The sequence below is a fragment of the Hylaeus volcanicus genome, chromosome 6 (genome assembly GCF_026283585.1).
Source record: "Hylaeus volcanicus isolate JK05 chromosome 6, UHH_iyHylVolc1.0_haploid, whole genome shotgun sequence".
Classification (NCBI taxonomy): Eukaryota; Metazoa; Arthropoda; class Insecta; order Hymenoptera; family Colletidae; genus Hylaeus; species Hylaeus volcanicus.
The window spans coordinates 24,785,580-24,812,970 of NC_071981.1; the positions used below are offsets into that span (position 1 = coordinate 24,785,580).

At 44.1% G+C, this 27,391-nt stretch overlaps 1 long non-coding RNA gene across 1 annotated transcript; it reads left to right on the forward strand.

Moving 5' to 3' along the window:
* Positions 1-4,750: 4,750 nt before the first annotated feature.
* On the forward strand, positions 4,751-26,357 carry LOC128878809 (uncharacterized). Its single transcript, XR_008457486.1, has 4 exons — positions 4,751-4,859; positions 5,139-5,291; positions 7,990-8,190; positions 25,565-26,357. It is a non-coding gene; the product is annotated as an uncharacterized LOC128878809 (long non-coding RNA).
* Positions 26,358-27,391: the final 1,034 nt, after the last annotated feature.

The following is a 27,391-nucleotide window of genomic DNA, read 5'->3' on the forward strand; positions in this document are numbered from 1 at the left end:
TGACGACGTTCGGCTGTTTAAAATGTTACGCGGTTGGGCATTTGGTGCACGTGTCTTAAAAAAGAAAATAGTATTTACGGTGGCGATAACGAAAGCGAATATTCGAATCTTCATTCGCCTTTCGCGAAATCATTACGGACGGTGAAAAGTGGATTTATTATGATAACCCTACGTGTGCGCCGCACCTTTAGCTTTCGAGACAAGCGTGTTTAGTATCCGACGTATACAAACGAGTCGACTTACTATATTAAGGGATCTCTGCGTAATTCCTATCATATCAGCATACGGTCGTGAAATATTCGATATACATCATTTCCCCGCGGCATTCTTTCCGGATCACCTTCAGTCGCCAAAAATTCGCTTAACAACAAATACGTCCACGAATCTTTGATTTACCATTCGGAACGTGTATTAAACAGGGTGAGTAAGAAAGGGTAAACAATGGCCTCGAGCAAGCCAACGATCGCTTCGACCTGGATCCAAACGGACCAAAGGTTGAAAAATAACGAAACACAGAAGGGAGCTGGAAACATCTGACGCATCCAGGCCCCCAAAAAGTCCCGCGGAAGAACTGCCAGGGTTTCGATTTCTTTTCGCAACTCGACAAAAGCCTAGACAACAGGCCAGGGACGAGATGTTATCGATTAACTATGCGAAAGCACCGCCTCTCCTCTCGCGTCTCTTTGTCCCCAACGGAGTTCGCGAGTATCCACCCCTCCTCGAGCCAACCCCCTCTGCACTGAACTTCGCGTGCACCCTGTAGATCCGGAGGGCACGGAGGGGGGTTCGATCACCCCTAAGGGTAGGTTCACCCCTCGCTAATGGCCAATCGTGGCTCGTGCACGCCCAGTGACGTCACCCTTGCCCCTCTGCACTGTAATTAGCCAATCCCGACGCAGAGTGGACGACATCCAACCCCTCGTCCACGATTATATTTACGAACCAATGATTTCTACAGTATTTCAACGATTCTGTGTGTGTGTGTGTGTGTGTGTATGCGAGAGCGGAGGAGAGGGAGAGTGTCACGCGTGTCGTGTGTCCAAATTGCGAAAGAAACAGGATCGACGCAACCGCCCCTCCCCTGCCTCTATTTTCCTGTTTTGCAGGTTCGAGCTTTCAATCCTCTCCTGTCTCCATCTTTTTCCACGCTTTCCCACCCTTCGTTCTCGTTTTTCTTCGCTAAGTTTTCGTACGGCAACCGTCAACGGTGGTGCAATCGCGTAGTTTGTAATCCTTATAAAAAGTGTATCTCGGAATTTTGTATAATATAACGAATAGCATCAAGAGTATTCGAAAAGTGATAATTCAGATTTTTATTTATTCGAGAAAGCAACTGGACTCGTTCACTCGAAACAGGATACACCGTATATTTTCTTATGATCGAATCCAAGAATTTCCTTAGACCGTGTTTTTGTCCAATTTAAAGATCGAAAATGCGAACGATGCGATCAATTTTGTTTAGAGAAACTGTTGGGCACAATGACTTTTCGGCATTACGATAATAGTGTTTCACGTGTTGCTAAATTAAATATCGCACGAAACAATTGTATAGAAGAGCTGTATGCGACCCAGGCAGAGCCAGATTCTTGATAGTTTGCTCGCGAAGAATACGTAATAAATTAAAAAGAAATTCACAGAAAGTGGGTCGAAGGAGATTCTAAAGGACTAAAAAAGAGTCGTTTTCGTGCGACTGAAGGCGAAGGGAGATCGCCCCCGTTCCCCCGAACCGCGACCAGCCGTTGTCACAAAGAGGAGAGACGTTGAGCGAGTTTTTCTTCCACCGGTATCGATTCAAGACGGCGTATAATTCGATATCGATACGGTAATCCTATCCATACGAGGCACACGCAAGGTCTCGTCACGTTGATCGCCGACCACGCGCATCGGTTGACAAATGCTGTCCAATGCTGTCCGCTCTGGTACGCCTTGCGAGTTGCCAGACCATTGTTTCTCAACTGATGGACGACTGACACCTCGAAGTGGACGATGATACACTATCCGATTATGATGACTATCTACTTTTGGGAGGCGATAACCATTATGGCGTCTCCAATTACATATTTAGTTGAATGGGGTTTCAATGCTGTTTCCCAAACACCGACTATAAATTTTAGGATAAGGTGACTTGAGATCGTACATCTGAAATTAGAGCCAAATTATCTCTCAAAAATTACAACTAAACATTATTAAACTTTGCAAATATTAATTATCTCAAGGTTGGCATAAAAATTTTAAATTCCACGTAGCGTATTATATCTACATCTTGTATTAAAATTATAGGAAATATTTAATTTTCATGTATCTCTAGTTTGTTGTATGCTAAGTTAAAATTACAAGCAGACTGCGGATATTTACGCATTTATGACAAATGTAAACATACAAGAATATACAAGATCTGTACAAATGCATAAACGTATCCAAATCAAAATAAAATACATGTTGCAACATTGAGAAGACGAAAATTACTTTAAGTTTCAAAACATTCGCAGTTCAATTATTCTAAGTAATAAATATTTTTTTTTTTTTTCATGTGTCTTTCACATTTCTTTATTAATGTCTTACCACCGCTTGGGTTTTCTTTAATTAATTGGATTATCATGCAATTTTAAACTCTCAAAAATTGAAGGGGGTGGAGGATTAATTAAAGAGTGGATCCGACAAAGGGGTCATTTAGATAAAAAAAAGTTGAGAAACACTGCGTTAGACGATAACGGTTCAGGCAGCCTCGAATGCTGACTGCTCGCGAGCGCCGAAGCGAATTCGCGGTGTCACGGGACATTATTTCAACTCGATCGGACAACTGTTGCAGTTTCATCATCGACCAGGCAGATAGAACGACAACCTTTCTTCGATTTTCTAACGGGCGAAACGTGACAATTTGACGTATTAAGAAACAGCATCTGGCAAAATTGAACGAGCAGACACGGCCTGGAAAAATATTATTTTGCTCCTGACTTTTAATAAACTTTGTATGATTACAATATTTTCTATTAATTTATTCGCGTTTATTCACGCAAGCCAACCTTAACTTTTTATTCTCCTGGCTGAGACTATCTATCTATTCGTATTTACACTGATATACTACGAATTGATCGTAGTTACATAAATATGGCAAGTAAACTACGAATTGCATCTGGGAATCAACGTGTTAAAACTACAATTAAGTTGAAGTAAATTTTTTAACGAGAGATCCGAGTTTCTTTGAGAGTTCGTGTATAAATCGTGGCTAGTAGAAGAGCGACAGGCAAGCTCGACCGACACTTACGTGCACGCGCCCCATGGAATCGAGCACGTGCTAGGAGTTCAGTTTCTTACGCACGTCTGCCAGCTGCAAATATCGTGCAGAGGTCCAACTAACTTAAATGTACGCATGCGGAGCAATGAAGAACACGGGATCCATCTGGCGTGTGCGTGACCTCTATGAATTATCCTGGCCCTAAGCCGACTTTCGCGATTTCCTATTTCGTCGTTTTCAGTTACACGTTTCAGAGTTTCAGACGTTCACCTCGCGATGAAATTGCGAGCCGTGGCTGCATTCAAACGGGAGCCTAATAAGTTTCCTATTGTTATTCAAATATCTCTTGGACGATACGAAGAAATTCGTAGTGAATCGACAAACTGGAACCTAACCTTCCCAAAGAACATCTCCTGTTCGAAATCTGAATACGTAATGAGATTGGAAAGGGTTTAGTCGAACAAGGAGGCCAGAACTGTCTCAAAACCGATTCATTCTACAGGGTGTCCCAAAAGTGTTGTAACGCATTGCAAGAGGTGGTTCGGGAGGTGATTTGAAACAACTTTTTCCTTAGCGAAAATGTTGTCCGAGGCTTCGTTGAGGAGATATTAACGGAAGACACTGACCAATCAGAGCGCGAGTATGCCGGTGGAGCGGCCGCGGTAGCGTATGAGCGCAGCCGCCTAGCGCGTAGCTTCGCTACCATGGCTGCTCAACGGTATACGCGCGCTCTGATTGGTCGCGGTTTTCCGTTAATATCTCCTCAACGAAGCCTCAGACAACATTTTCGCTAAGGAAAATGTTGTTTCAAATCACTTCCCGAACCACCTCTTGCAATGCGTTACAACACTTTTGGGACACCCTGTATAGTCCATCGTTACAATCTAGACTCTAGATTCTAGAGTATCAACTATATTCTCTATTTTACAGGTTAATTTAGTGTCGTACGGGTGTAAGTATAAATACTCTGTTAATACTACTTACGACGTGAATGCTATTTCATTTTTAGATAGAGAACTGTGAATGAATTAAAACTTACCAATAAGTGGTTGAATCTACAAGGTCGCATCCCCACGAAGAAACATGGTGTATAAATCATGTCAAGTGTCCTCGCTGGTTCCCCCACTTCACATGGAACGATTTCCTGCTCTCCTAGTCGTGACTTTATGCAAAGGTTACACTTGTCAATCACAAATTTAAGAAACTCTCGCGTTTTAGATCCGTTGTCATTGTTACATAAATGTGAGACGATTATCACTATAATTCGCGACACACAAAGTTGCTTGGTCGATCGGAAAAATACATTAGTTCGAAACGATTCGGAAGATTCTTCGATCGAATAGTTTCGGCGGTGCCAACCGCCCCGGCACGCGACAACGTTGCCGTTTTTCGTCTGCATTGGGCATATACGTAGGTGCGAGAGAGAGTGCGCTACAGATACGTCCAACAAAGAGGGGATGATGTTTCTTCGAAGAATACGCCTAGCGACAGTGAGAACCGGCCAATTATTTGTGACGAGAGGTTAGTCGTTTATACGTTTGACCAAAGAGAATACCTGAACACGCGATTGAAAGAAACGATACAGTGACGGCATTCGAAATGTGTTTCAAAACGCTTTTAATTGGTAAGCTAGCTTCGTTCCTACATTAATACACTAGTAGTGACCATAGAAATTGCATTCGTAGTGACTTTTATTTCGCTCTCTAGAACCTTCGATAGAAGCCATATTACGCATTGACGATTACGAGCACAATGCTCAAGATCGATATCCATTTCGTTTACGATTCGTAGCTTCGATGGTGTTTCATTGGGTATATAAATAAATAGTAAAATTTGCAAGTAGAATTATTCAAGTTTATTCAAATTATTATGCAAGGAAATTAATTCTTTTTATTTCAAATAGATTGCGTCTACCCACAACGCTGACCAGTGAGTGGAACGAGAAAATAGCGGGAAAACAAGCCAAAGCTTGTGCGAAAGGTCGTTCCAGCGACAAGATGGAAAGGAGACGATTAAATGAAGCGCAAGATTTTCGCAGAGGACAAAGAAACATTCGGTGAGTGATTCTGACGATGCTGTAAAAATTGAAAGTAGAATCGATTGCGAAATTAACAACTTAACGATTGGTGACGCGATATACCGCGTCGAATCCGGATAATTCGATCAGCTACGGATGAATCGGTGAACACTGCGTTAAATCTGAATAACTTTTTATGTTTTCTTCTCACATATACCGGGTGCTTCATAATATTTACACATAACCATAACAATAAATGTAGAAAATTTTAAATGTATACATACTTTCTATAACCACATACATTAGTTCGATACAATTATGCAAATTTATTATTTGAACTTTTGCAATTTCAATGTATATATATTGAAATACAGAAATTACAGAAATTCAACCACTAATTTTGCACAACGTAATTTCCTTAAACTAAAATTTAAAAGTAAGAGCATTTATAGAGTTACTAAATAGACTTTAATTTAATATTCCAAAAATTCTTCTCCAATTTCAAAAATGATTCAGCTGATCCACTTTCAATACTCCATTCTGCACATATTATTTGGCACATAATATATTATCTGAAAGGTGGTTTGTAACTTATTGGTTGAGATAAAAAATCGATTGTAAAATGAAAACCAAGTAGAGGAAAATGATGGCCAGGTTGAACATTGAACTGAAGAGGTTGAAAATTTAATGAAAGTAGATGAGAAATGAAACGAAGGGCGGGAGGAACGAAGAAGGGAATAATATGAACCGTTGCGGCGTAGACGGATAAGTTTCTTTTGTGCGGTTTTGCGTCCGATGCTCCGTTGCCGTTTTCTCGTTGTTGTTCTCGTTGTTGCTCGTCGATGCACGATCACCGTAACCAGCGTCCACCTTCATTCACGGGGACAAAGTAACCGTGTAATCGAGCCTCTCCGAGGAAGCTTCTTCCGATCCACTGTCTTTTTTCTCTTTACTCCCCTCCTTCCATCTTCGGTTCCATTCCATTTTTCGCGGCCAGGCACATCGCTAGATCGAGGCCACGTTCAGACTCTCTAGGACCCAAGTCGACTTCTTCAAACGCTGATCTATGAAAGTTTTTATTGCGTTCAGGGTAATTTTCCAGCTTTGAAACACTGTTTTTAGTCAAACTAAAATTTTCTCTCGATGCTTACGATATTGCAACGAGGACATTGGAAGGGGAGAGCGTGTTGGTTCACTCGAAGAGTTCGTGACTCCTGAAGCAGCTTGTCGCGTCAAAATAAACATCTGCGTCCTCGATCCTTGGAGGACCTCTTCAGAACTCTTCGACAACCTCCGTGAAGAGGTCCCGAAGGGTCAGCTTGCGCAAACAGGATCGGCAAACAGACACGGGACGGTATTTTCTATTTCCGGCGTGGAGCACGCGTGGAAAGTCAAACAAATGATCGATGGATTGGTCGGTTTTCTTTTGAACTTTTCCAACCGTAATCCGGGAAAATCGTTCGATACGAACACGGCTGACAGAGCTTTAAAGAAAAGAAAAGAGAATTTCGATTCAATCTATTGTTTCGAGGTATCGGAAGACCCTTAAAACACCGAAGACCTCGAAACAGGCATCGCAGGAATACAGGACACCGTTCACGGGAATTCCCTTCGACGGTGCTCGATTAAACGCAATTACCTGTAACTGGAATGGACCGAGAATAAAAACTGACATTTCCAGGCCTATAGTTCCATCATCAGGTGAAAGGAAGTTCGGTTGTGAACCGATTGGAACGAAACCCGGGATCAAAAAAGTATCCGAAGAAGGTACCCACCACGGTGCCATTTAAACGGTTTAACGTGGGTGTAATTGAAAGGCGCGTAACGGCTGATTACGAGGTCCCGAAGGGGGTCCATTCAGTCGAGGGGCACAAAGGTGCGTCGCCCGTCGAAAACAATGGCGGCCCTGCCACGAACACAGCATCGGCTTGATTAAAACGAGAATTAGGGAAATAAAGCTGCCCGTTCTAATTGCGCCTAGCGGCTTATCGCCTGGCCTTATGTTGGCCTGACTGGGCTCCAGATTGCCAACTACGTTTATCAGGCTTGACGTACGCGCCCCCCGGTTCATAACCTGTTTCAAAACGCAAATTGTACGAGACAGATTTTTGTTTGGGCTGAATTCTAGCGTCGAGCCTACGTCTGAGTGGAAAGCCACCGGTGGAGATCGTTGGCAAGCTCGGTGTACACCTATACTTTTTTGTTTTTTCTAATTTGGTATAAACATTAATTCTGTGTTGCTATATTCAACCATTTCTGGACTGTAGAGCAGGTAAAAATAGGTATATTTGGGGAATTTTCTTAAGATAAATGAAGGGATTGATCGAAATTCTGTAAATAGGTATTTATTAAACTACCAGTCTACATATACAGGATGAGTCCGAAGAACACCTAAATTTCTATGTGAAACGAATCGAAAATATAGCCAAATGAATTTTAAAGCCAACCTAAAATATTCTTTAAGTTATCAAAACTTGAGTAAATTTTTTTCTTTAAGAAAAAAAAAAAAAGAATTACGAAAAACATTTAATATTTGGCCTTCTACCAGACCAGAGAAGTGTTATCATTCCTATTAATTAGTCCAGAATCGTTTCTTGGTTACAAGATTTCCCAGCCATTTTGATCCAAATATTCTTGAAGTGGCGCATAGGAATCAGATTAAACATCATAGTATAATATCTGCCTTGGCGATCGGATAGCAGCCCCTAATTCCCATGTTCGACGATTCGTCTTGCAGGTGAAAAAGGGGTCCGCACATTCGCAGAGAGCACGCTGCCAGAGCTTGAGGAGACCTTACGTAGGCGGACAGTTCAGCACCGGCTGCGCTTTACGAGCCCGTTCTTCCTCCCCGCCGACGGCTGTGCACAATATACAAAACGTTAATATCCTGCGACGAGGAGTTAATGGACACGCGGCACGGAGCTTCCCCGTTACGTAGGTAGGCGCAGATAATATATAGTTGATGTAACGAGGTTATAACCGGGTGCAGGACGGCCAAGCAACCCCTTTCGTCCGTTTTGCGTGCCTCCCGTTAAACGTGACGAGGACAAATTGTGAACGCCTCGTGTCCCTTTCCTCCCTCCCTCGCTAGCGACCCCTCTTTCTTTTCGTGATGGATGGTCCTACCAGGTGATGCACCCTCTAGTTAAAAACCCACCCCCGTGGAAATCTATCTCCTTTCCCTCGGTCCCCGTCTACGCTCGAACCTTTTCGCTTCTTCCTCCTTATCTTCCGACACTCCACGGTGGACCGTAAACCCCAAAAGATGCCCACTAAAGAGGAACAAAAGATTTCTGTTAGTTAAACTTAATGTAAAACGGATGATTACGATAGCTGGAATCATCAGGGACTTTGCAGGTCAAACTAAAGAGCGAGGAGTCTTTGTCGACGAAATCGGGAGAAATGATTGATTATTAGTGAGATTAGGTGCCGAATCACTTGGAACAATGTTTTGTTAACGCTTCAACTTGCGTATTTAGAAACAGTTTAGTGTCTCTAACCTGGAAGAGGATTTTCTACATTAGATGATGTCACAGATCCAATTCGACTCGTCCCCATTCAACTATGGGCGTATTCTTCTCTTCTTCTCTCGATTTTGGAAGCTAGCGATGACTCGTGTCTCCGAGTATTTAATCGTCTTCCATTCGTTCCGCTACGAGGGCGTGTTCATGAAAAGCTCGTTGTCATCGGACAGCTCGTACTCTTTTGGGTCCCGTTTTCCATGGGGTCGTGATTTCCAGGGATCCTGATGGTTAATCGTTGGATCCGTGAAAGAATGATATATAACCTCGGGTCGTTGGCTTCTGCGAATCTAAATCGTCTAAGAAAAATATAGAATACTATAAAATATTATTAAGGAGCCGTAACGCTGTAAAATTGGTTTACAAATTGATTTTTTCTTTTTTATCGCATTTCTTGGAAAATGTACGAAATTCGAAAATGTTGTTCGAAACAGTTAGAAGATAACGGTTAGAAGTTAAACGTAACAGAACAACGAATATAAATACGTCTACCTAAACTTAAATTATAAATTATAGAATATGAAATCACAGAATTAATTTCTACATTTAATATAATTGCATTGGAAAAATGAAAACAAAAAATTCATTTAAAATATTTGAAATTCATTTAATATATTTGCATCGGAAAAATGAAAACAAAAAATTCATTATTTGATAGTGTCTCAGCAGAAGGGCCCAACAAGCTTCGATTCTTTTTCTACGCCTGAGAAAATATGAATTTGCGTGAATATCTGCAGTCCAGCGATAGATAAAACTATGGCTTTGTATCAAATATAAAATCTAAATGCACCCGAGTTTTCGCGTTCCTATCGCAACAACAACCTAAATATTCAAACACGCGATGCCTGAGGAGAGTTGATCGGCGGTTGTACGTCTACGGACTTCACCCTAGATGCTCGACGAGGTCGTAACACGTTTTTAGGCGAGTAATTTTAGAAATGGATTGCCCCGATCCCTCGACGATCTCGCGGCGAAAGGATTTCTCGGTAGAAGGTGTCGATGTCGCGGAAAACGGTCGTCGTTTCCCACAAGCGGAAGGAGCGTCATTAATCGGGCACCAGCAGACATCAGAGACGCCTGGCAGGAGAAACAAACATCAGCCGAGCCCACGGTGCCTTTTATTATCGGCGTAAGCGCGGTTTTTATTACGACGAAAAACTGTTTGGACTTCCACGGAGGCAGGAGTCGTCGGAACGTTACGCGCGTAAAACGACGCTTTGACTGGTGCCGACGGACCGTTCGTCCCTCTGCGACTTTTGTCATCGTCTGGCGTTGATGGAAATTCACGTCGACAGCCTCTCTTCGCTAGGCTTTGAGTACAGTGGCTAACGAAAGTATTCGAACGCTTATATCTACGAATTTCAGCATATCGATTATAGGATTTGGGATTGTAGGTATGATCGAGGGTGGCGAATAAATTAGACGCGTGAGAAATAGTAAATAGGATGCATTTGAGAATATGAAATTGAAGAAGTATAAGAAGACTGACGCGACACATTCGCACGCGCGATAGTTACATCGACGCGACACGACATCTCGCGAAGCCGCCCAAACAACGTCGAACACGTCGATAGATTATTCGTTCGACCGATGCGTCCACCGATCGAAACATGATCTCGTGACAAGAATGTACGTAAAGTGCCGGTACGTTTAGTGTTAACATGGCAAATAAATTACTCTCGGGAATTTCTACTAATTGAACGGAACCACTTGCGACAAAGGGTCGGTTCTAAGCAACGTCCGGTGTCCAGTCCGCGAAATTAGGGATATAGCAAAATTGCCCGTGAGTCCAGCGCCCGTAGGCGGTCAGTTTCGCCCGGATTTCTCTGGTGAATGGTAAGAGGCCGAACGGTCATTCCTCCTTTCGTTTTCTTTTCCCCCGGTAACGCTTGTTGAAAACGTTACAATTCGCGGGGCGGCTTTTTTCGGCGAATGCGCGTGTACAGGCGCAGCTGCGTTACTTAATTGACAAAAAGCCAACGCCACGGGAATCACCTTGTACATTTTCCCTCCCTCCGCTTGTAATTTGATCAAGAACCCCGTTGACGCGCGACACTGTTGACATTTGGTTATTTTGACGTCAAGCTGAGATCCGTCGATTCGCGTGACGCTCACAGGGCCGCACACCTAACCCTTCCACTTCTGGGGCCCTTCGAGACCGCCCGTGGATCGCTGCTGCTCGGACCGACGGGGAGAATTGCGATAGAATGCCAACGAATTAACGAACCGCGTTTCGAAACAATCTTCCGTGCGGAGCAATTCGACTCGTCACGCCTGTCGTCGCATGGGAAATTGTCGTTCGTTGTTTCTGTTTACCATTCGACAGGAACCGTGCCCAACCGTGCCCAACCGTGCGTGCTTCTAGAAATACAGTAGAATTCCCGTTATAGGAACGAAATTTTCGTCAACGTCCGAATTGGTGACCTAGAAAACACCCTATGTATCTTTATTTTAGTTTCCACGCGAAAGGGTAAAATTCGAAATTTCGAAATGGAAGAAAGGCCGCAGAGGTGGTTAAATAAAGATTCCGTTTGATCTCGAATATCAGATTTTCTTATATCCTCCCGCGCCGAAAATTTAACCTCGGGACGGACCCGCCGCGAAATTTAGCACCTAGGAGACAGTTACGATGCGCATAGAAGATTCCAAGACGCGTTTCGCTAAACCGCTAATTTCACAGTCGTTTAAGCGACGATAACTCATCGAGATTTACTACGCCGAGCGCCGCAGCAGATTTGACATCATATTCCATTAGACTCGAAGCACCGACCGACGGAGCTCGCGATTTTACGAGCCCCTTGGCTTTCGCGAATGAAACTGTTTTCGTTACTGTCCACGTTATTTATTTTTTTTTTTTATTTATTTTTTTTTTTGATCGTGCGTAAACTAAACTCTGTTAGGGGGGAATTTTATATTAAATTATTAATGCAACTGAAGGATTCATTCTTCGATACAGAATCAATCTTTATTCGCGTTTTAAGTATCGATACTTGTTCAACTGTGTTTGTTACGTTACTTGTACTTGGTTAATAATTTAAACTTTTGTACTGGGTCCGAACAGCAAATGGCAAATGGAAACTTAAAATGTACATCTTAATACGCATCTGTGCGAAATATGGGTTCAATTTACCGTTTAGTTTGTTAGATACGATCACTTGAATTTTGTGATTTTTCGTAAAATTTGAGAGGAAGCTTATGGCAGCCGACAGAAAAATACTAAAAGCAATTATTCAATTGTATTTCAAACATTCAGGTTTTGAATGTTACGAGACGATCGGAACTGTGGTGATTTTTGACCAAACAATCTCAAAGACACTTTTTTTCGATTAAACGCAAAAATATTTTACGTGGGACTAAATCGAACAATGCACGAAACAATTGCATGCAATTCATATATTACGTACAAGAATTGTAATACCAAAGTTCAGCGTTAAATAACTCGTACTGCGAGTTGAAGGAAACGTTTGTTTGCAAGAATTCGTTATTTCGAAAATTAGAGGAAAGTCGAATAGGAGCACCTGGCGAAGAAAATAAAAGAAATCGGACAGCGGAAACGATGATCCAGTTATTCGCGGCGAATCGACGTCTCCCCTCGAGCCGTCCGTTTCCAAATGATACAAAAGTCGCATAGTTCTCCTCTTTGATGGTCGCAATGGAAGCGGAACCGACATTTGCATCGGCGTGGAATCGCGCCGCTGGGCCTTTCCATCAAAATTCACCACGAGAAAGCAGGGTGAAACAGGTCCGGAACGTCCGCCTTATTTTACTTTCCAAAAATGCGCAAAGCATCGACCAGATCCGTCAGAGCTGTCGTTGAAGGAACCGACAGCGGCACAATAAGGCCATTCGTATCCTCTTGCGCATGCGAATTACACGGATCAAGGACCATCAATGACCATCGATCATATTTGTGCACGGACACGTTGACGCGTTTTTCAAAAAAATCCGTTCCGACTCCTGTCGGGGTTGAAGTGTTTGAATTTGAAGCGGTGTGCTCGATAAACATATTTCAACTGTTTCTATTAATCTTCCAACAAACGAGACACCGAAGCGATTTTAGAGATACATTAAAAGATATATATTTACAAATGAGTAAAATTCTTTGTTCAAAGGACTGGACAAGGATTGGTTCATCTTAGATTCGTGTGCCTATACCGTGCCCTTTTGAAAATGTTTAGACTTCCATCTATAAATATCGTCCAATGAAGTCTCCAAGTTCCTTTTAAAAGATATACTTATAAATGAGTAAAATTCTCTTCCTATCGATCTAATTTTTTACTAAAAACATCTGCAAACGCAAACCCATCTTGAACTCCAGTGGCTTTGCTGTGGCCCCTTAAAAATTTGTCAGCTCAAAGGCTACATTTCGGAGATTAAAGTTCCGCTATCTGGGAAGACGTTCTTTAGCAACCGCGGCCAAGTCCGGTGCAACAGAAATTCACGATCGAAGCAAGGATGGGTAATAAATACAGTCAAAAGCCCGTCGAGTCGTCGATTTTTCTTTCACCTTGTCGGCCAGTGTCCAGCTTGAAAAGTCGATTGCGAGGTACCTGTTCTTCCGCAGGGGGGCGAAGAATCGCGTTCTGGGAGCGAGAGACTGTCGTTTTATTTACCATTCAGCTTCTGGGCCTAAGGAGTAATCGAATAAGAGCATCGTCTTGAGAAAGGTGGACGAATGAAAGGCGACGAGCTGCGAGCAATGGCGTGACGGGAAGTCGTTTCGTCAATGGCCACCGTGTATAGGCGTCCTCGACAATGCGATCCAAGGGAGAAACCCCCTTGATCTGGCCCGTACGAACGTTCTCGAGGTGTAAATGGCACGAAATGGCATTAAAGGGACTCTCTACCTGCTGGACACTTTTCAGCCAGAGCCATCTACGCCGCTCTCTGTCTCTCTCCTCTCTTTTCTTTTTTTCCACTCTGTAAGATTGAAACGTAACGATGACGCATCGTGGCCCCCATTCACGGGGACAAGGGTACCCAGGGGCCGCGTTGGCGCCCCTTCCAGGAACTTCTTCCTTTCCTTTTGCTCCTTCTCGCTTTCCTGTCCATTCATGCTCGCCGTGGTCATTCTTCGCGATCTCCTTTTCCTTTTCTCGGATCCTTTCGCCGATGATAGACGCGACTGGCTGCTGAATCGAGAACCGAACGGCTTCGTCGTAAAACGGGAGCTTCTCGTGTGAGAAACGGTCCATAAGGATTTCGGCGGACCTGTCCCAGAGGCAAGAATGTTTGTAATCGATGGAAATTACGGGCTCGTCGTCCTGAAATGAAAGGACGACAAATTGGCGCGAAACGACCAAGGGAAGTTCGTCGTAATGCTCGTAACTTCCGAGTCGGCGGGTTCCTCGCCTCAAAACTACCATTTTCGGCCGAAATCTACAGGATCATGTAAAGGAACACTTAAAAATTGTAGGTCCGCCAAAGTAAAGTTTCTCCGACTCAAAGCATGAGTTATTTAATACAACTCCCAATTAACGCTCGATCTTCCATTTTCCATAATTGGAATTATCATCGAAGCCGAAGCTAAGCCAAGGTAGAGAGTCCGTCGTTCCGCGCGATATTACGAATCAATTCCCAGCCATAACCGTGAAAACACATCCGTTTGGCATAGATCAAGAGGATCCTGTCGGCAAACAGGATAGCGTTACAGATTCCTTAAAAGAGATCGTAGCTTCGGGTAGCTGAATGCCAGCAAAGAGGGCCGTAGGCGAAAACAGAATGGCTCGAATTGGAGCTGGGGAATCAGAGGATTATCCGGGCTGAATGCATCCTCCGTGGTTTCCTTTCTCGTCCTTCCTGCTACGAGCGCGTATCCGCCTTCGAAATTCAGAGGATCAAAGGTGAACGGCCCAAAGAGGACGCTAATCCGACGGGTACATGCACTTGGGCATTTCGCGCGCGTGTGTGTGTGTGTGCGGGTGTGTACCTTGCCCTGTCGAGGCATACGTGACGGCGTTATGAGATCTCGATCGCGTGGGAGGGTCCTGTTTACACCTAGGTAACGCAACGGCGATTCAGAAGCTCTATAAGTCGTGAAATTGACCCCATTAGCCGTTGATCTCTCAACAATTTTTGGACTTAAACAATACGATGTTGGTGATTGTGACAACAACTTAGGAATTACAAGTTATACAAAGAAGATATGAACGAATGGGTGAAATATCTACACGTTCAATCTTTCCAAACACAAAAATATTGATCATTACTATTTCGTTTTTGTAATAGATTGCAATAAATACGAGATAGTTGAAAGAAAAGAATACTCTTGGCCACTACGAGTTGCGAGGGCAGAATTCTACGTTCCCCAGTAACATAGAAAATACGTTCCTCTTGTGTGGTGGAGTCCACTCGATGGCACCCCTGTAGGTTGCCCCATGTATAAAAGTTTATACGCGAGGAATGCTTGAACTCTAGCTTGTTATGGGTAGGGCTGGAACTACTTCTCAAATTACATTTATTTATCTCGATAGCGAGCGGAATTAACCCGTACCAAGTACTTCCATAGTATCCTATGGAGAGGGTGAAAGTATCTTCTTCAGAGGGTGAAAGTTTCTGGGTGGTGCACGTTCTGGGCACGATAAAATCGTCACTTTCCAAAACTCGATTCTCTGATCACACCGAACCCACCGCGCGCAACAAAATTTCTTAACCATCGCCGAAAGACCTCTCCGTCCTCCGGCCATCTGTCCAGGAGAGCACAGTTTCCGAATAACGCTCGAGAAGGAATCCATAGAGCCCTATCCGAAGGAAGCATAACTGTTCCTCGTCACTGTTTTAGATTCGCTGTTGAGCCCCGGTGGCATTCGGAGTCACGGGCCAACGGGCGTCAAAGCGAGTTAACGTCGAATAAATCAAAATAAAAGGGGGGCAACTGGATGCCCCGCCGAGCCGTCGGCCCGGAAAGATCAGGGGTGCCCTTTCACGAATCGAAAGAGTTACCTGCTCAACGTCCCGGCCAGGTTTCCTCCACCGCGCGCAGCGCACGCTCGCGGGGATCCATGGTCCGTGGGCATCGACCAGTGAAATTTTTATTAATGCTCGTGAACGGTCTCGCGCCTCTTTGCTTCTCCGGAGGGCGAGATACGTCAAACGTCGTTAGAGCAGTTACAGAGATCGTTTAGAGCAACGAAACGAACGTTAGTCGGTTAGGTTATCAGCTATTCGGAGGGTGTTCTGGTTCAGGCGGCCGAAAGATGCTCATCTGGAGTTTCTTTTGTAAAACTGGAAAGGAATCGTACGTGGGTCGCAGCGTCGACAGTTTTTAGCGACGATTAGGCCGAACGCACACGGGCGCAACCGATTTGAAATTAGTGTCGCGAACCGTTTGCGCTTTTTGGTTTACCTACTCCGCTATCTTTGTTTTACCTAGATCCACGGTCGCATGCAACCACATAGTTTCGGAGTGGTTTGAAACTGATCAGTTGCGCTCGCGTGCGATCGGTCTTAAACGACGCGTGGAATCGTTTGGGATTTTTCAACAAACGTGTATAAGCGGGAAAAATTAACCGTAGTTGATGCACCAGTGAACGTAGCAGGAAAGAATCGTAACGAGACATCGATCTTCGTGAATCGAACCTAGGGACGTGACGTGGTTTCATAAAAAAAAAGCGCGTCGCATTTTTGCCGATAAAGATGGAAATTCGCGTGGCCCCCATGGCCACGGTAGCAGAAGGGGTAACACATGTCGATGCGACAGTTAAGATACGAGGAATGATGGGGTTGGATTCGTCCGACTTTTACCCCAAAAGCGCGATTCGGTGTCGCCCGGGGGTCGTAAATCAAGGGGCGTGAAATCAATTACCACTTATCGCTGGCTGTGACTCGGGGGAAAAAGGCTGAACCTGTCGCCTATTTCCGGGGTTACGAATTTTTTTTCTCTGCTATTTGTTAAAAAAAAAATATTGGAGAAAATTAAGTCGTACGTTGCTTACGAAATGCTTCTGTCCCTCGCCGTCACGGATTGGAAGAGAATTTCATTATAGGACAATCTGCTCCGAATGTCGCTGTAACTCTTAACATTTCACGTTCTGGCAGCCTACATACAGGCTTCTCGATTCTAGGATTTAGTTGCGGGAATTAAGTATCTGTGTCGTTAGCCATTTACTTGCAATGCTCGATTTAACAAATATACTTTTTGTTAACGTTAATCGGAATGAATGTATTCAGGAGTATCCAGGAATTTCGTTTAATCTTTTAAAATATAAATTATTTTCTAATTAGTACGTCCACGCATTTATCTCGAAATTCTCTCGTACGAAAGTATCGAACAAACGAATGGATTAATGTTTACGTAAAATTATTCTTTGGTGTACAGGGTGTGGCCAAAGGGTGATACTACATATGCAAATAAATCGAAAAAAAGGAATAACATTTTTTCGTTCGACGCTTCGTTTTCGAGAAAATCGAGTGTGAACGTTCAGAAATCAGTCGTAAACTGGTCCGAAATAAAGATGGAAATATTTCTCAACCGAAAAGCGAAATCGATCCGAGTAATGGAGTCAGTTCGACCGAAAGAAACCGACGATCATCGAAGATGGATCGCTCGCAGTGATTACGTCGCGTTCAAAGGGATCCGACAACGGCGACGTCCTTCGTGAAACGATCGTCTCGAAAATGTCGAGAGCCTACCCTAAACAAGAAATTTCGTCGATTCTATCTTTCGTGGAACTCGATGGATACTTTCTTCTTCTTTCTTTTTTCTCTTCCGGGGACTCGAGCCCGAACGGATCTCGGTTCTGGCAAAAAGAAAAGGAACAGAGGAAGGAAGCCGAGCGTGGCGTCTCGGAATAATGGACGATCGATTTCTACTGATTTCTTGCACCGTAAAACACGAGTCTTCTCGCTGTTCTCTGTCGGCCATCGAGCTGCGAGCACAAAGAATGCCGAATCGAACGATCCTTTCGGTTTTCTGAAAATTACACGATTTCTCGTACGGTGCGATTGTTTTATTGCGCGTTTCGTCGCGTATTTTGGTACATGGAAAATGAGCGCAAAATTCTAGGAAATTCCTACGAACGTTAGGAAACAAGAGAAACGATATCGGTGAATTCCAAGTTTAGGATTTTCTCCGACTCTGTTTACGTCTGAAAATCTAGCGCTAATTAACACGCCCGAGTAAACTGTAAACACGCTAATAGGAAGTTCGAGATGGATGCGTATATTTACGTCAAATAAATGACACGGTTCCACTTCCTGTACACAGTCCATTATTACCCGCTCCGGTGACCGAGGACGTGTTTACCTTTCCCATGTAGGGAATAATCCACGATTTCGGCCGACTTGTCGCACGTATCGCGCCTTCGCATTATTCCGAAACGGGCAAATAACCGAGAGACCCGCTCGGAATCGGCTTAAGCGTCGCCCGTTCGCTGACGTATTGACGTTTCGACGTGTGAAAGGGGTGAGTTCAGGCCTAATATATTTTCGAAACGCCTTCGAAGTTGCCTGCCCGTCGTTGTCGGAATTAGACGCTGTAACAAAGCGTGCAGAATTCGAACGACTAAAAGGTTAATGTGACGAGTATGAGACGACGACTGATTCGGTTTCAATATTTGTTGGGTTAATATTAACGAAAGCATCTCGTGATCTTAACGCAAGGAGTGATCGATACTCGACAGGATCGCGAGATCAATCGTCGCATAGGGTAAAAAGAGGATTCGAGAGGGAGTGGTGGATAGAATTCCGCGAGAAAAGCGTCGAGGGTGGCGACGATCGATACAGGTTCGCAGTTTCAACTCCTTTTTCGTCTCCTCCCTGGTATCCATGGTAACGTAGCAATGGCCGACGCCAGGCGTCGCGGCGCCTGCGTCCGCGTTTGTTATAATTGAATTTTCCCCGATAAAGCGCGCTCGATGAATTCAGGGCTCGACCCACCAGCAAAAACAGGGACGCCTACTCATCCTCCGTCGTCTGCGACGCATCCTAACGAGGGTCCTGAAATCCTTTAAATTCTATCTGGTACTCCCTCTCCGATCTCATCCCTTCGGTATCACCGAACGTAATCCAGAAAGCGCAGGTCGAAAACGTTCTCTATAAACACAGTAGAGCCTGACGATAGAGCAATCGTTTCATCTTATATTCAATTTCAATTCATTCAAACGGAAAATAACGAAATTGATCATTTTCTTTTTTTCGATATTTTCATTTTTTCGCTGCTAAATCACGTAACGTTTTCAACAAGTATCATAACAATGACTGATTCAGTTAGTTTTTCACAAACGACTAATAAATAATATTTAGATCGCTGTATATAACAACTCGATATTTAAATTGTCACAAATCCAAGATCAGATATTTTTATACGATTATCCTAACGCGATAAGTGTAAGAGCAAGACGGTAGCGTTTTCAGTTTTTACGAGGAATTTTCATACACTATCAGTTTACTTCTCACGAAAACACCATTCGAGCCTAAAGTAGGATGCCTTCGAAGCCTGCAAAGTTTATAATAACATCGTTAAACCTGGTGGAAAGAATCGTTTCGTTCGTTTAAATTCTTCTATCGTTGTATTTTATTTGAAGTAATCTGCGCTCAGAGAAGCAATCGCAGAGAAATTCAAGACCCGCTCGAGACCAGTTTTGTTCGGGTCCGAAGAAAGGCGAGCACCTCCATCAACGCCTCTCTCGTCGGGTAACGTACACAGGCGTAGGTATACGACTCAATTCAACTCGAGTCATTTTACACGGCTCGAAATAAATCCCTATTCCACGGGCATTCAGTCGAAAACGACACCGAGAAAACAGCCGAACAGAGACAGAGGTATAGCCGGTGGCGTGGATCGGAGAGAGACGGTTCCTATAATCCGACCTCTGTTTGCACATGTTTTACATCGACGCCCCGTCTGTTTGCAGACAGTAAATTATGTCGCACAATAACGGGGGCACCCCTTTCGTCGTTCCCACTCGCGGATTATAAAACGGGAAAAAGGGAAAAAGCATCCTCGTTGCTCTTTTATCGACGCGAACGTTTTGTCGCGATTCTCCAGTTTCCCTTCCTCCTTTCCTTTGCGATACGTGCCTCTTGCGCGACGCAACATTGCGTTTTCTTGGTAAAATCGAATAAGTGAAGTTCATCATATTAGAACATTTGTAAGAAATTTTTCATTAAAAAAAAAAACTATTATAATTGCAACTCCCAGCGAACGGCTACTTATTTTCGTCCGCAGCGAAAGTGTTAAACACATTAAAACGACAAATTAAAACGACTGATCCAACTAATTATAATTTAACTCGTTCTTCAATCTTACCAAAATATGCCCAACTCTGACGCGTAACTGTTCGACGATAAAGTAATAATTTAAAGTATCGTTCTAGAACCAAATACGTTAGCTTTAAGAATAGTCGTGATAGCTCCGGAAGAACAACTGAAAACGAATGGGATGCGGTCGCAGGGCTGCCAACGCACGTTTCTGAAATCGTTCGACTGTTCTCCAAGAGGCAGCGTCGAGATTGAAGAACAGCGACGTTCCACGATGCACGGGGTACGTCGTATAATGTTTTGCGTCGCAGAAATAAAAAAAAAGGCCGAGACGTCACGATCGTGCGGTCGGAATTCTGCGGTCATCGTTGCGATATTCGCCGCGCGGAGAGACCGCAAAGACAATCGAGACGACTCTCGGACGTTCATCCGAACTTTTACCGCCGCGGAACGTGCACCGTTAACTTCTTCGCGAACACCGTAATTTTCTGCCAGGAGGAAGCGTCTGGGATATTACCATATCGCTTCCATTTTGCAGAATTTCATCGAAATCGACCCTTGATATTTCGCAAATAGCTTCCACAAAGTGACCTGCCAGTTTGACACAAATGCTTCACACAGTGGGTTCATTTCACGTTAAAAACGAAGAACTTTGAAACGAAGCGAGGCGATTTAAACATGTCTGTGGAGTTTGCGATCGAATGCTCCTGAAATAAAGGCAGAACACACCAACAAAGGTCTGAAAATGTTCCGACCTGAAAAATGGGCGAAAAGTCACGTATTCTTGGAAGAAGAATCCCCAATGATGAAGTCGTTGAAAGAATCAAGATGGCGGAGATCACGACTCGAGAAGTAAAACGAACACCATCCGCACCCTTCGTGAAAACGAAAATCAGGAAAAAGCGAAGGGGGGAGGAACCCCCGGTAACGGTTTTTTGTTCAGAACGTCGCAGAAAGCGCGGAGACAGAGCATAATAGAGACGTCGCGCCAGTTTAACGTACGTGACGTGTAATTAAACGCAGTAGCGCCGATTCGTAGAGTCGCGTGGACCGTCAGGGGATCCCCCGTGATGCTGGCAATTACGGAGGGCTTAGCGTGGAGCTGAGGCTACGCGACGGTGCTCAAAGGTCGGCCCGTTCACAGAGGAGACCGTGCCCCGTCCCCTGTCCACCCCCTGGTGCACTCAATGCCAACCGATTCACCCGGGGGCCACGTGTCCCGACGCTCCCGAAATATTCATATCCTGCCTCTGCTAGAGGACGGAGATCCGCACGGGACGATTCGTGAGCTTGTATAATGCGCCAAAGTTCAAGGATTGGGGAAAGTTCGTGGAACGGTCGAGGAACTTGTACACGAGATGCTATCGAAAGAATCGAGAGACTTGATTGAGACGTAATTGATTGGGTCTGGAATCGTGAAAGATCTGGTCACAGAGGTATCATAAATAGGGTCTACTTTATCCCTACCGAATCGTATTTCTTTACTTCGTGGAGATAAAGGCCAGTTACGACTTTTGAAATTGTTGAAAATTTAATAATTGGAAATACGAGCTCTTCTTCTTTTGGAAGCTTGTTAGAGACGACTCTGTAAGATGATATAAGACCAAGATGGACGCCTAGATTTGAAAAACTTTGAAAAATTCAGTAAATAAATGGTTAACACTTCGAGGATTTTCGAGCAAGTGACGTACGCTGTGCGTGGAAGACCGTCGCACGCGTTGGGTGCAATAACGTAACGAGGAAGCCGTGCGAAGTGTTTCACGCCGCTCCATGACGCTCAGCTTTCCTAGAACGCCTCATTGACTATGAGGTTTCTACTGTTGCACCGTCATGCTTACTCGTTGGTATCAGTTCATGGCCAGTCGACTGTGACCGACCACCCATCCGCTTTGTTGCACGAGCAACGCCGACTTGCAACATTTACTCCCATTAATAGGTAGTAGCGTGACATAATGTATCGGGTACATGCAACTAGACAAATAGTCGTAACTGGACCGCGGAAGTTTATGCACTTATGGCAAGTGTTAACATTAAACCTATCGCGACCAGTCAGGTCCGAGTACCAATGTTTCTAACTGTTTTTAAATAGAATCCAGCACCTTTGACGCGTTCTATACCGACACGCCCACGATCGAATAGCCCATCGCGAATCCTCCCGTCGGTGGATCGGTTCGTAAACCCTCGTAACGCGATACGCTTCGCAGCTACCTGAGCCCTGAATTCGTCCGTTCGCTGGAAAGGGTCCGTCTGGATACGGGACAGGGTCTAGGAAACGTCAGACCAGCTTTTCGACTCCTGACTTTTGACTGACGTTCGCATTGGCCCGATCGAAAGGTTCGACGGGACAGTCGCGAGATTGGATGTTCCGGGGGTTTATCGCAGCCTGGTCCATCTGCTCGCCTCCTGGAACAGGGGGTCGAAGCTTCAATGGTTGTATCAGGGCGAGCCAAAAGTTTTTTACCGATTTTTCTTGCCTCCTTCCGTGTCTCTCTTCAACGAACGTTTGAAGTAAATAAAATAATTTAATTTTATGCATTTTTACGCATCCTTGTATATTTCTGTATATTTGCACTTGGTATAAATCAGTTGAAAATTAAATAAAAATTAATTCTGAAGCTGAGGTGTCGAAGAAAATAAATCTGGATAGAATTGGTATACTCTAAAAAAAGTTGCAAAAATAACTACTACCACAAATGTTGGGGTACATCGTTTCTGATTGCATAGAAATCAGATGTTAGCCTCGCGGAAATTTTCACGATTATCAGTCTGGCAGTCAACGTGTTATAGATTCCATTTTCGAACAATTTTCTCTCCTAATTAGTCCACTCAGAAGGAGATTCTCTCCGCAACAAAAATTCAATTTTCGATACTTTCTGTCAACTAACTTCGCTCTCGAATTTCTTGAGATATCTTTGGCTCCCAATCGAGCCAATATCGTCTCTACCGACCATTGTCCATTTCAGTCATCGTCCATCGTGCTACGTTCATAGTTTACGTCACTGTCGCGCACGGTCGCCTCTCCGTTTCGTCGGTGCTTCTAATGACCGGCTGTCAATACTCGCGTGGCTCCCTTACGGAATGAATGGAACGCTTTGGCAGCTCGTTTGCTTGGCGGGGGTGGAGAAGGTATTATGTTCCATTCGTTCCTCTCTGTTCCGCGCGTAGCAGCCCGTGAGGGTCAATATTGTGCGACCGATCGAGCGTATCCCCGTATTCCTTGTTTGCGTTTCACCCACGCAGGAACAGGTCCTAGGAAATTAGTGCCAATTAGATTCGTATGGCCACCAGTGCAAAGGATACGCAGCTCGCGAATGTTTGACCGACCCTCGTCTCTCTCCGACGGCTAACGAACGCTTTTCAGACGGCTTTCGAGAGGCTTCGCCTGTTTATCCTTGGAACGTGTTCGGTTCGTGCTTCGAGCCAGTTGTTCCGTGAATTTATTTAACGATGGATTTCAACAAAACTTCGTTCGATGGTTCTGCGATTAAATACGAATCGTATCAGCCTATTTCGATTTAAATTGGTCACGCCAATTTTATGAAAAACGATATCAAAATTTTATACAGATTTTCACGTGAATTCTTTTTAATTTAAATCGAGACGCAATGTATGCGTTTGCTGAAAATTTGATATGTTGTAGAAACCGATATTATGAACCATTAAAAAAAGGAATGACAATTGTTGATCGCGCCGCTCCATCCCGAAAGGTCCGCGGTCGATTCTGATTTGAATTCAGTGGAATATCTCAGGAACGTATGTCGTTTTCACACTGGCTGCGCAGATCGACGATTACGTTATCGCCAGGCAGGATCGTGAGCAGCCTAATAGGATCCCGATCGCGAGCTATCCATTACTCGTAATCCACTTTGCGCCGTGTTCTTTCTGATGCAGATGTTCCTTCGACGGAACAAGGGGCGGCCGTGACACCGCGTTATGCAAATCGTCCCGTTGCCTTTGAATTCGATTTCGATACGCGTCGGGGACGCGATGTTTAAAGTCGCTTGCCCGTGCTCGGGGACGATTTCGTCCTGGAATCCCGTCCTGAGATCCCTATCGCCAAAAGTAACGTTTCCATTGATTCCTTCATTGATCTCGGGCGGGAAAGTTCCAATTACACAAATCCTCGTTACGCGAGCGAATCACTTTCTTCTTTTAAGTAGGTGACAAATGGTTACCTTCGTGTTGTGCGATTATAAATTTTTCAAGGACGAATGTAATGTTTATGATAGAATTTCAAATGCGAATGATGACAATGGAGAATTCCATTCAATCCCACTGGAATTCTTTTCCATTCGATGTAGTTTCATCCAATTTCGTTGCAATGGAATTCTTTTCCTTCCATTCAATTCCATTGGAATTCTTTTCCCTCCATGCAATTTCATTCAATTTCAATTAGAATTCTTTTGCATTTCGTACCATTCCATGCAATTTCAGTCAATTTAATTCCATTCGAAATCTTTCCCATTCCCTATCATTCCATTCAGTTCCAATGGAATCCCTTTTCATTCGATACAATTTTATTGGGATTCTTTTCCATCTCATTCTGTATAAACATTTTCCAAAGCGCAATCACAGATCCATTACATACTTCTATTCCAAATGTTCAACCAAACAAAAACTTCGCCTTCCATTCATCTCCTCCAAAAAGAACGGAGCGAAAACTTCGTAACGGGTTAACGTTGTTTTCGCCGTTTTCCATTCGTTCCAGAATTTTCAATAGGGCTGGAAGAGCGGGGGGAGAGCAGCCAGTAGTCGGAAATTAAAAAAGGATCAACCACAGCGTCCCTCGACATCGATTCGACGATACGACGCTCGGTTACCTAGGCATCTTGGTAAAACGTACCTGCAGCGTGCACGCGACGCACGTAGCCATTGTCCCGTGACGTTGATTTGACGTAATTGGCACCAGGAAGGAGACGAACGGGGCAGAAATGATTGGGATAAGCCGGAATAAGCCAGGATGAGCCGTGCGTGAATTTCGTGCGAGGGTCCCGTGAACCTCGATGTAGCTTTCCTCGCTCTCGCGAGGGGGGCCACGATTGCGCCGGATATCGTTTCATCCACCCCATCCCTCTCAATTGAAAAACGCGCAGTGCATGCTTCTTCAGGTTTCTTCGGATACGATTCTTCGATTTTACTAAATTTAGTTTTTAACACGTCGATCGCCACGTCACCCATATATGGGCAACAGGACTTTTCACTAATTTTGAAAGAATTAAATACTAAATACTAGAAGAAATATCTATGACCTCCCCCCCACAAAAAAAAACAATTTTACTATCATTTTAATTTCACAATTACTCCAAAGAGAAAGAACCCAGAAAGAAATCTACAAAAACCCAAGCAAAATTAATTAATCAATAAAATTGCATCACTTCTCCCTCTGCCGTTCGGATAAACTACTTTCCATGTCTTCTGACAAAGAGTTACACGATCCTTTTATCTATCATTGCCCTCCAACGTTCAAACTATTTATTTTCTGCCCACCTGCTTCCATTTCTCGTTTCCATTATCTGTTTCTTTTAAGCGCTCCTGGTGAGCAAACTCGCGCGATTCATGTCGTTGACGCGCACGGGAATCTTCTTTCTGCAGGAATCGAGCGAAGAACGAGCGGATCGCCGGCTAATACGAACGTCAAACACTTAAACATCCCTTGGGCGATGGATCAGGCCCTGTGGGAGCGGACACCTGAGCATGCGAGCCAGACAGAGCCTCTAAACCCCGTTGGAACAGAGGGACGCTGGATCGCTATGCGCCCTGGAATCCTCGAGATTCGTGAGTTGGCGCGTTTCGAGGGCGCGTTTGTCCCTCGGCTATTTTTCATTAAGCTAAATTCACGAGTAAAGAATTTATTTACTGCTGATTGGATAACGGATTTTAGTCGTCGGCGAAACAATGTATTGCAAAAATTTGATTTTGAAAACGACGTTTAATGCATCTGTAGACCAAAAAAACGAAATTGATATCTCCAAGGACCACAAGGAGGGAACCAATTAGCAGGAAAAACGTGCGTCGAGCGACCCTTTGTACCCCGAAGGGTGCACGATTTCACGGATCTTCGCCGACTCTGGCTCCCTTTCGTGCATCTGCAACCTGGGGAACAGCGTAAAATTTAAATAAATGTCCACCGAGCGGACTGCGCCGGATACGGTGTATTAGGTGACATGCTAATCGCGGCTCGGTGCAACATCGTAAATATGCGACCGAATAATCGGTTCCCCCTGCACCGTGCAAACCTGTCGCCGCTACTTTTCCTTGCCTCTTTCTCTTTCAATTCTTCCGCTGCGACGTTCGTTTTGTTCTACGTGATTCTAACGAAACATACCTTCAAGTGTTGTAAGAAAAGGTAATGTCTCTCGTTTTACAATATTTTTCCACCTTTCCGACATAGTCACTATACAGTCACTATAAAGTTGTCAAGAACAAATAAAGTTGTCAAGTACGTTTTGCTGCAAAAAAATAATCATGAAAATAGCCTCGAAACTGATCGAGATGGAAGAGCGTCACCTTAATTTGATTACGAATTCTCAGAGAAGATTCAGCAGACTATTTATTAAATAGAAGATAGAAACGAACTGAAAAAGATAAAAGTATGCTTCAGTTTCCCATTGAAAGAGCGATTGGTCACAGCGAATTGGTATATTGGACGATTTTCTCTCTCGATGAACTCGCTGGAAGGAAGGAACGAATCGCGGAATGCAGAACAACGCTAGAGGGATCATCATTTCACCCTTCCAGCGGTCGAATAGGTTCGATTTCGCGCCAAAGGGGTTCGAAGACGAACATTTTTCCGCCCCTTCCGCGGCACGGTTCTTCCACTCGACCGGGCAACCCTTTACGGCGCGGAATTCGAGCCATCCAGGTGACGCGCGCGCAGAAAATTGAGTAACCCAAGAGGACTTCACGAGCAATTTCACCGGGAGTCCGTGAAACATCGCCGACGTGAATCGTGTCTGCGGACATCGATCGCTGAACGTTGAAAAAAGAATGCTTTCTCACTCTGGAAAGCCTAGATAGGCAAAGCGATCCCGTTTCGCCAAATTTTCCATTGAATTTTTAACACGTGAGGTACTATTTAAAAATTTAATTTGTTTTTCAAATCTCCTCCACGAAATGTGGAGAATGAAATAGTGGAATTTGTAGAGTTAACCAAAGAAGCCTAAGATTGCAACCTGAAAGATCGAAACATTCGATGCACATTAGAATAATATAAAAGAGTACAGAACAATATAGAATTTTGATTTTTGCCATAAAGAAGTTCAAGTACCATTACAGTAAATTGCATGCATTATAAGTGACGTTATTTAATATCCGACGTCCGAGTGCGAATGGTTAAAAAAATGAGACGTTATCCAACGACAGAGCAGAAATTTGGAAGATCGCGAGCGAATTCGAAACGTATGCAAAGCTCATGGGTCG